Below are 9,526 nucleotides of genomic sequence, written 5' to 3' on the forward strand. Positions count from 1 at the left end.
GTGGGGATGATGTGCCTATCTGAAGGGCCTGGAAGAGGACTCCCCAGAAGCTTATCCTCAAAAAGCTGAACCAAGCACAGTGCCGGCTCAGTAGATGCCCCCCAATTACCAGCATTCTCCCATTTCCCATCTTCCATGGGAGACCTTGAAGGAGAATAGAAAGAACCCAGACTTGCAGACTTTGGAGCTTGTAAGACCTGGACCCACATCCTGTCTCTGCCACAGACTGTCTGTGTAACCTGGGACAACTGTGAAAACCACAGGATTGTCATGAAGTTTATGCAAGATGACAGGTATAAAAGGCCTACCATGGTGACTGGCACACAATAGGCAATTAATGAACCTTAATTGTTTTTCATCTCTTCATTCTTAAAGAACCCAGGTCTTAAGTTTTGTCCAAAGCAGATCTCGAGAACTGCTTCAATAGGATGGCTTCTGAGAGCAAAGATACAATCCACCCTTTTATTTTTTAAATTTAGTACTTTTCATGTCATTGTACCCTGCTTTCTGAAGAAGGGTCTCCCCTTTATTTTGCACTGTGTGGGTTCCACAGATTAGTTAGCTATCTCTGAGTATGTATCAAAAACTGTGTTCCCTTGAGTCCCCTCCCCTTGGCCTGAGGAGAGGAGGAAACCTTAACTCCCCACTCCTCATGGATGAAAGATCACATCACCATCTCTGAACCAATCCTCCACCAGCCTCTTCCCCTTCCCTCTTTTATAGAGATGGGTGATGGGAAGGCCAGCAGCTTCTGTATAGGGGGTTTAGCACTTGGTTTGGGAATGTATAGATCCTTGGCACTTAATTTTTTGTCCTTTGCATTTGAAATCTTGACACTGGGACTATAAGGGCCTGGACTGCAAGGGAACTTTGGCTCCTTGTAACCACAAGGGTGAGGCTTCCCAGGTGGCTCAGTGGTAAAGAATCTGTCTGCAATGCAGGAGATGCTGGTTCAATCCACTGGAGAAGGAAATGGCAACCTGCTTTGGTATTCTTGCCTGGAAAACCCCATGAACAGAAGTCAGTCCATGGGGTCTCAAAAAAGTCAGACATGACTTAGCAACTAAACAACAGCAATAACAAACCACTAGGGTGCCAGAACATTTGTGGGAAGGTAGGTGAACCATCAAGGAAAGGAGAGGAGATCCTTTCAGTCTTGGCTGGCTTCCTTCCCAGCTGAGGGAACATGTAAGATTTCCCAGTGATGGAGGTGGAGTTCTCCTGGCAGAGCACCCTTGTACAGAGTGGTTCTTCATTCCAGAGAACAACCACAGCTGTGTCTTTAGCCCTTGAGCATTCTTAGACAGTTCATCATGGTGGGGCTAGCCAGGATGTTGGAAAGGACATCCAGAGGAGTCCTGTTCCAGGAAGGTCATGGGTCAGGCCCCAGAGCCCTGCTACAATGTGCTGACAAGATGGTACTCCTGCTGGAGCCTGTGAGTGGCCCAGCAGACACCCTTCCTTTAATCAGACTTCATACATGAAATATGCTAGCTTCAGATTTTCTCAGTTTTTAACCCAGGATACTCCCTTATTCTTTGTGGCAAAGAGACCAGGAAAGCCATGTGCTCATTCTCTACAGGAACATGGGCAGTGAGGGTCATGAGAATTTCCAGGTGTAGCAGGAAACTTGGAAGGCCGGCTGGGTCTCCATCAAGGCTTAGTCAGGGCAGGGCCAGTGTACAGAAAGTAGGGAACTGGCCTTGATCCTGCAAAATACTAATTTTGCTGTAGAGTCTACCATTTCTTTGTCAGATTTATATATGTTGCCTGTAGGTCACTCACTTCCTTTCTAGAGGCAAGAGGTCAGTTGAAAGGACGTTCAGTTTCTTTCATTCTGAGTGCTCCAGTGTCCCAAAGCCAATGCATCTGACCCTGGGGCTGGAACTACATCAGTCCTGGGAATGCTGGCCTTAATCACTAGAACTGATGGTCGGCCCGGCTCACAAGAGATGGTCTTCACGGGCTAAAAGGCTTCTGGAGAAATGCACACAATAGTGCAGCAGGCACAGCTACCAGTGCTGGGTCTCCAGCATCGACTGGTCTCCCAGTTACTTAAAATCCCCTTCCTTGCTTAGTTCACTTTCCTTTCCCCTGAGTGACCATCCAAACTCACAAGTTCAAACCTGCTGCCCAACCGCCATACCCTTCACTCTGAGCAGAATCCTCACTGCCTAGGAATTGTAACCACACCCATCCTTCAAGTCAGCTTCTCCACCTTATCTCTGAGGCTGGCTGAAGTTTCCCGTCCCCTGTCAAGGCCTCCACCCAAGTCCTTAACCCCCTCCCACTCACTCAGGTGACTTGCCACCTCTCCTCCTCACCTTTCTCCTCTTTCCTACCTTTGCCCTCTGCTTCGGGCTCTTTTTCTCCTTCCCCAGTCTCTCTGAGAGTGAAACCAACTGACACTGCTTTCCTTGACTTTATCCTCTTCAATTTCATGCCTTTCATTCTCCTTCTGAACCAGTTCTTCTCCAAACTAGGCCAACTGAGAGGCTCAGGGAGGCCAGGTGTCAGGGTCTGGGAACACAGATAGGGAGGGGCTAGAGTCAAGCCCCAGGAAACAGAGCAAAAAGAGAGCAGAGGGCAGCATCAGGTGAAACAGGGTGAGAACAAAAGAAATGGTCAAACGCTGTATCGATCCAAAATATCCTGGGTGGAGACAGGGAAAAAATGGATGGGGGTTAAAGGATATGTGGTTACTTCTCCTATCCATATGATTTAAACTTCAGTAATTATATTGTTCATTCAAAAATGCTTTTGTTTCTTTTTTTAATATTCCTGGCAAAAAAAAAAAAAAAAAAAAGGAATAGGAAGATAGAGCCCAAAGTTTCAGGAAATTGGAAGGGAGCCAGTGAGATTTCTTAAGGTGCAGGTACCTAGTCCAGCCTCCATTAATAGGGAACCTGTGGCCTTGCTCTTGGGTGGAGAGGGAACAATTAAGGATGTCAAGCCTGTTTGGACAATTTTATTCCCCTGCCAGTCTCCTTAGAAGGATTATCAATGAGCACTACTCTACTTCTTTAGTCCAACATCACTTTAAAGCTCACTGCAGGGACTTTCCTGGTATCCCAGTGGTTAAGAATCTATCTGCCATTGCATGGGACATGGGTTCAATCCCTAGTCCAGGAGGATCCCACACGCTGCAGAGCAACTAAGCCCGTGAGCTGCGGCTACTGAGCCCACACGCCCATGCTTCTCAACAAAAGAAGCCACTGCAATGAGAGCCACACACTGCGACTGGAGAGTAGCCCCTACTCGCCACAACTAGAGAAAGCCTGTGCGCAACAATGACTACCCAACACAGCCAGAACAAACTAACAAAAAGTCACTACAATCTGAATTCAATCTTTACCTTCCCATCAAAACCTCCTGGGGAGTGACCACCAGTGGTGTCTGTGTTGTCTCTTCTCTGAGCGCTCCTTCATGAGATTTTCCTCCTCCTGTTCCTCGGCTTGCCCAGTATCAAGTTTGTTTTAGGTTCTTTTAGCCACACTCACAATCATTACACATTTTCTTCTACTCCTGTAAATTTTTAAGTAACAGTTTTATGTTATTTTCCAAATCTAGACATTTGGTCCTTAGTTCTCTTCTGGTCACCAGACTCACATCTGAACTGTCTTGCTCTGAGATTCCCCAAATATTGCTTGTGTCGACATTGCTGGTCAGAAGCATCATGTGGCAAATGGAAAAGCAGAAAATGTTGCAGGATAAGGAAAGAAAACATGATGAGTGGCTACAAACAATCTGTCAGGTCAAGATATTTCTAGAAGAATGGGGATTTTAAACTTCTCTCTGAGGTGCTTACACACTCCCAAAATTTCCATATAGGATAACTGAATTAAAATATCCTGACTTTACCTCTTTGCTCACTGCGGGACCAAGAGTAGACTTGAGTCATAGAACTGTCACTCTGGGGCAGGATCATTAACAGAACTCCTACTGAAAGTGGGCTTCTCTGTCCAACTCCTTTAGATTCTATTAGCTTTAATTCCTCTGAAAGAGAATCTCATTGGCATAGCTAATCTTTCCACGCCAGGCCTTCCTTGGGAGGGAGTTCCTGCTTTTGCCTGGGAAATCAGCAAAGACTTCACAAGGGCTGTGACATTTGAGATAGCCTGAAAAAGATGATAGGTTCTAGGTGTAACTGTGTGTGTGTATATGTGTGTATGACAATTTCAGAATTTTTCAGCATTATTCTAAATCTAGAGCCTTCATTCAACTATTATTTACTTTTTCCGTTCTCTAAATCACAAGAGTCACTTTTGTTCTGAAAAAAACTCCACACTTGGAGGAATTAGAAAGAGTCTCTCTCCCTCGTTTTGGTAGGGACACTTAACGAAATCTAGAAGAACATTTTCCCATTCATTCATTCACTCAATAGTCCTGCCATAGCTAGAGCATCTTTTTTTGCAGGTTTTAAAATGCACCTTACAGATTATTTTGTTTAAGCCTTACAACCACCCTACCACAGTAATTATTGTTACAAAGCATATTAATTCTGAAAACTGAGGCTCTAGGCTGTTAAGTAACTTGCTCAAGATCAAATTACAAATATAGTGGGGTAGGGGAGACTTGAATCCAGGTTGAATCTCCAAAAACTGTGTACTTTCCACTCCTTCATACTGGATGACTCACAAAATGGTGCGTTAGATCTGCTGATGTAATCGAACTATCTATCAGTACATTACCATCAGGCACTACCAGCTAACATCTGACATATTCTAGCTGAACATTTTCCTAAACTGAGAGTTCAGATTATACAACCAAGATGAGTACTCTTTGAAATAATTCTAAGAGTTTGAAAAAATTTTCTAAGCAGGTTAAGAAATAAATTTACTTATTTTTAAAACAAATTTATTTTTAACAAATAAAAAAAAAATTCTCTCTCTGACATTTGTCCTTTGCTTCCATCCTCAGAAGCATATATATAACATTTATTAATATATAATAATACTGTCTTCCACATGATGAACTGGTCTTTCCTGCTTATGTTTGCTTTTGGTTAACTTGGTGCCTTTGACTGTAGGGCTAAGAAATCAGTTCAGTCCTCATGAGTAACTTTATTTTGGCTTCCCTTTTCCCTTTTGGATTGGAAAAGTAACAGATGCTTATTGTATAAAAGGCAAATCATACAGATGTCTCAGGAAGTAAAAAGCCCTGGCAATCCCACCCCCAGACATAGCAGCTATTAATAATGTGGTACATAGTCTTTCAAATTTCCTCCGTTCATATACCAACACATACTATATTTATACATATTTTTAGATAAATGGGATCTGCCTTACATACTGTTTGGCAATCATTGTTTGTTTTTGACAAACAAACATCTTAGCTATCTTCCTTTGTCAGTATCTATAGATTGATCTCAGCTTTCAGATAGTGTTTGACAAAGGAAAACATCCATTTCACAGAAACAGAATGAATTTCAAATGTTTTGCCAATGCCTGCCTTAATCAAAACAAAGCCTGGGTGAGAAAGCGGGGCTAGTGCTGTATGCTGAAAAAAAATCAGCATCGCTTAATAGTTGTACCTACAACACAGTGTGTTGTTGTAACATTCAGCCTTAAAAAAATTTAGACCATTACATCCACATTTTGAATTAGCAGCCAATGGACAAGAGGTGACATGAGGAACGTTTTGGAAAATACCCTCTCGTGGGGTCGCCTTCAGGCAGTGGATTGTAAGGCTCTGTGGCATTTCAGCAGCTTGCCCTTAGCTAGAAACACACTCCCAACACCTCAGCGCAGATCTGTTGAAACCTCTCATTTAGTGAGAAACACAAGATAAATCATTCAGTATGCTAGGCAATTCATTAACCCGTCAAGGGCTTTCTTCCTGAGCCTGGGATAACGGGCAGAAAAAGGAATATAATCCTTAATGAATAACAAAAGGCACTGCTGGAGGAATGGGAACACACACAGACGAGGCATGTGATGGGCTCTCTTTTTCCATCTGGAACAACCTCTTGAACATACTCAGAGTTTTGCCGTAGATTGATCTTGCCTGGGAATGAGAAATGTTTTTTTTCCCAGCTGTCTTGGAAATGAGAACTGACATAAGTGATAGACCATACTCACAGAAGGCCATATGTCTAATATTCCAGGTCTTGGACTGTCCATAAAGAACCAAAGAAGTAGCCTAAGACTCGCCAGCATTTTATAAGACAGCAAAGAGAAGACATGTTCTGAGGCTGAGCCATAAAAATCAACATTAGTCCGGGGATTATCTAAAATGTGGCCAAGTCATAGGCCTCAGAAAACTGAATACACTATGTTCTTTTTCATGTTTTTCCATAGCTTTGGGGCTCATCAGGAAATCTTGAAACTGGATTTACAGGAAGCAAATGTTTTGTGGTAAAGTTTTATTATTACTTTTCAAAACAACTTGTTTTTTTTCTTCCCTCCATATTGTTTCTTTATTCTGTGAGATATTTTGTTTTCCAACTCTGAGTCCTGGTTTGGGAATCTTGATTTTTCAAATGAAAAGTTTAATAGGGCAAAATATTTAGACGCTAATTCTTTCTCCCTTTCCCTAAATCTTTGGTTTGCTGTCACTAGGATAAGATCTCATGAGCAGGTTGCTGCAAGTTCCATACACTCTCCTGGTCTTAGACGGCCTTGGCCTGCAGTGCCTTTCTGAAGCAAGGCTTCAGTTTCCCAGCCAGAGATTGAGGTCAGTTCTCAGAAGTGAGAGCACCAAATCCTAGCCGCTAGACCAGTGGTCAATGACAAGGCCCTGGCCCTTCGGCTTTGCAGAAAAAGAATTCCCACAAAGACGAAAAGTAATGAAACAAAGTATTTATCCAGAGGAAGAAAAAAAAAAAGAGAGTACAGTTTGTGCAGATAGACACACGGGTGAACTCGGAGAAAGAGTTGCTGAGTCAAGCCCTCATGGTAGTTTGAATTATTGTTATGCGGCATTTCTTCTGGGTTTCCTTTGGGCAATCATTTTGGTTTGCCTGGTTCAGAGTCCATATTTGGTATATCTGAGGATCTTCCCACGTATGCACACACATCTCTTAACCAAGATGGATGCTAGTGAAGAGGCCTATGGGTAGTGTACATCAGTTAGTGTCACTCCCTTTTTGACCTCCAAGGAGTCTTTCTGTCCACGTGTAGTCAGGGAAGTCTCTTGACTTGGAGAATGAGTAATATACGGTCTCTTGTCTTCTACCTGGGCAGGGCCCAGTCTCCTCTCTCAGTTGACCTGCTATTCTCATTTTGGAGTATTGGTCCACAGGGTTACCCTGGGTGGGGGGCCCATCGGGAGTAAGAAAGTAAGTTTGGGAGGGATAAAAGGAGGATAATGGAAATTTCTTAAGTTTTCAGCAATCTGATGCTCATTAATAATGTTCATGTTAATAATTATTAGGGTAAGTAAATGTTCCAGGTTACCCAGGATAACCTGGTTTATGCCTGTGGTATAAGCATATAACTAATAGCATCCACTTTCTCTTTTAAAAGTGTTCTGGACACTAAATTACATGATCACTTTTAATCATATAAGACACTATTCTGCTATCACAATGGAAGGAGGGGGTCACATAACAACTATACTTCGAACAGTATATTAACTGTATATTACACAATGGTAGTTTTCTTTCAAAGTTTAAAGTGCACATCTCCTTTATCCTAGAAATTTCTCTTCTTTGAATCTATTTTATAGAAATTCTCAAATTATGAGCAGATTATATATATGTGTGTCTGTATATACAAGTCATGCTCACACAGAGACACAAAAACGCTTAGTGAAAATTGGAAAAGATCTAAATGCTCATCAGAAGTTTAGTTAAATACAATGGAATTTAATTGTATTTAATTATATGTAATTATATAAAATATGTAATTATTATAAAAGAAGATGGTAGATATAGAATGTATTGATGATATGATGACATGTTCAAGACTTATTTTTAAATTAAAAAAGCAAGTTGTAGAAATATATATATATATGGCAGCGCTTGCCACGGCTCACTCTGAATAACCTTTAGGTTCTCTCATATCTCCTCCGATTTCCACTCCCCATCTCCAAACCAGGCCAAACCAACCTCAGCGTAAATACGAATTGCTTGCTATGCAAATGAAGCTTCTCTCCTAGCATTCCCATTTAACCAGATCCCCCTGATTTTTCAGGCTTCTCCAGTAGCTCAGCTGGTAAAGAATCTACCTGCAGTGAGGGAGAACCTGGTTCGATCTCTTGGTTAGGAAGATCCCCTGGAGAAGGCTACCCACTCCAGTATTCTTGCTTAGAGAATCCCTATGGACAGAAGAGCCTGGCATGCTACAGTTCATGGGGTCTCAGAGTCCCCTCAACACACACAACAGCCTTTCCAATACAGAAATGCTGGAGATGCAATAATCTGCAATATAATCCTCTTGTTCTAATATGTATTTTGGAAAGAGATTTTCAAAGCTATTGTCTGTGATTACTTGTGGGAAGTAACTGTTATTCCCTTCTGTACTTTTATTTTAACTCACAGGCATATATTGCTTATAATTTAAAAAATTAATTTAAAAGGACTACATGCATAGTTTACCATGTAAAATTGTATGTATATAATACATGTATATAATTGTATGTATATAGTAAGAGAGCATCTGGAAACTCAGAGAAAAAGAGTAGAGAGCCAGACCTCTGGCTTTTTTCCTATAAATATACTTTGGAGTGGATGTGGCATATTCTATACTTATCTCCCGATTATCAGGCTAATTGAGGAAATAAAGTTGAAATGTAGCTTTTCCTCTCCAACTTTTTCATAATCATTTAAACTGGATCAGTTAAACGATACATTAGTTGGTTTCTCTGAATCTCTTTGGAAGTAGATTAGGAAGCATATCCTCACTACTTAAAGATGCACTTTTTTCTCATCATTTCTCTGATGTATCTTCTAAGGACAAGTGTGAATCGAAGAGGCTCACAGCAGAGAAAGGAGGATCTGAAGGAACCCAACCATGGGAAACCAGCAGACCAGACTGTACCACTTCAATTTTCAAGGATTATAAAATAAGTTTTAATTTTAGAGTTAAACATGAAACTAAAGAAAAATAAGCTGATATAAAAATCTAGTGCTGGAAGTGTCTTTCACTGGAATTCATGGAACACGGAAATCTCAGGAAATCTGTATGGGACCACTGTGCTGGGCAGTGCAAGCTGTGAACAGCATCTCCTTGTTGGAAGTGGTCCTGCAGGCTGAGCACAACATCAGGGAGACTGACCTGTGACCCACCTGTACCTTCCTGCAGCTGACCTCCCTGGACCACCTGGAGCAACTGAACACAGAGACAAGGACATGGAGAGAGGCAAGGACAACCTGAACAAGGCCTACTGGGCCCTGAAGAAGGTGTTCTCTGAGGAAATAAAGAAGTCCCCTCCTAAAGAAGAGAAGCGAAAAGCAAAGAAGAAAAGGAAAGACATACCCATTTGAATGAAGAATAGCAAGGAATAGCAATATTCCAAAGAATAGCAAGGAGAGATAAGAAAGCCTTCCTCAGCGACCAATGCAAAGAAATAGAGGAAAACAACA

This window comes from Bos mutus, chromosome 16 (genome assembly GCF_027580195.1).
Source record: "Bos mutus isolate GX-2022 chromosome 16, NWIPB_WYAK_1.1, whole genome shotgun sequence".
Taxonomy (NCBI): Eukaryota; Metazoa; Chordata; class Mammalia; order Artiodactyla; family Bovidae; genus Bos; species Bos mutus.